Source organism: Dipodomys merriami, unplaced genomic scaffold (genome assembly GCF_024711535.1).
Source record: "Dipodomys merriami isolate MVZ:Mamm:240054 unplaced genomic scaffold, mDipMer1.0.p SCAF_36, whole genome shotgun sequence".
Lineage (NCBI taxonomy): Eukaryota > Metazoa > Chordata > Mammalia > Rodentia > Heteromyidae > Dipodomys > Dipodomys merriami.
In genome coordinates, this window is record NW_027205159.1 from 11768370 (window position 1) to 11769901 (window position 1532).

The following is a 1532-nucleotide window of genomic DNA, read 5'->3' on the forward strand; positions in this document are numbered from 1 at the left end:
TTTAGAACACTTATGGGACTGTATAGCAGGAATAGATAAAATAGTGACCCATATTAATTCAGTATTTCCAAGAGTAGACTGAAAAGGGTCTTCCGTATACCATACATATATAGAGCCATAAATTCATATTTAATAATTTAATATGCATTTTATACATGGAAATGTTTCTGCAAGGAAAGGAGTTGGATAGGAAAGGACAGAGTACAAAGATATAAAGAGTGACATTATTCAAGATGCATTGTATTTATAAAGTGACATGTTTAATGGTAACACTCTTTTTGCACAACTACAGAGAGACAATAAAAGTAGAACTAAAAACAAAAAATGTGAATGGAGTTCTAAATTTCTTCTTTTCATGGGCACAGAACCTGGCACTTATTACAGGGGGAGTTAGGGATGCTCATTCGGTCCAGCGCTGGCCTCAGTGCACAGGTAGTACAGGCGCATGGCATCCTCAGCCCGGGCACTGTGTGACTGGAAGAACACTGCCTCCTTCTGGACACACTTCTGGCATGGGTGGTCTTTGGTCCATGGCAAAGTGGGGTCCTGGGACATGTCAGCGATGATCTGGGTCAACTCGTCCACTTCTCTGCTTGATTTTGTTGACGTTAGATGTAGCTGCTGTCTGCTTCCTGCTGGTAATCACAGTTCGGTCAAGCACACAGCAGGATGCGGTTCTCCTTGTCTTCCTTGGTTTAGAGCATGTTGTTACATTCCTGGCAGAAGTGAATACCTAAAAGCCTGGCTCATAGTACCATCAGGTTTCATAGTTACACACCGCCCAGCCTGCCCTGCTTGCTCAGACCTGAAGTTCTAAATTTCTTCACTCTCCTCTCTGCTCTCCTGTTTCTTTGAAGGTTATGTTTGAATAGGATTGAATCTTTTATGGTTTCTAATCTCAGATGAGATTAGAAGTGATCTCATCAGTGTTGGGAAATGTACTTCCAGAAGAGACTGTGATGAGAGGAGTTCGAAGCAGATGACCCAGTGCAGTCGTGGTCCAACTCACAGAATATATATAGGAAGGCATTGCCCACAACAAGAGATTCAGTCAAATTCAGTCAATGCAAAATGAAGTATTTGTAGTCATATATAAGGAACACTTCTCCAACAAAACTCCTTCTTGACAAGTAACACAACTAAACACAGATGCAATATTGTTTTCTTTTCTACTCAGAATTTGTCCAGAAATCAGAATAAGCAGCAGCATCCCCAAGAGTGTGCTACAAAATCAAAATTACAAAATCACCTCAGATCTAGTGAGTTAACAAGTGCTCCCTGTTAGGTTTAGGAATTTGTGCTTAGGAGATGAGTATAACAGATACTACATATATGATTTTACTCCACAACACATTTAAAAGCATTTTTATTTAAATCGTATTTCTCAGAATTTATTTGTTTCTCTATCTCTTTCTCTGTCTCTGTCTCCCTGTATCTGTCTTACACATACAGATAAATGAACACACACACACACACACACACACACACACACACACACACACACACACACACACACACACCTGTGCCAGTCC

At 40.3% G+C, this 1532-nt stretch overlaps 1 pseudogene; it reads right to left on the bottom strand.

The window, feature by feature from the left end:
• Nucleotides 1-400: 400 nt before the first annotated feature.
• Nucleotides 401-768, bottom strand: LOC138804199 (DNA-directed RNA polymerase II subunit RPB9 pseudogene; annotated as a pseudogene).
• Between the last annotated feature and the right edge of the window lie 764 nt (nt 769-1532).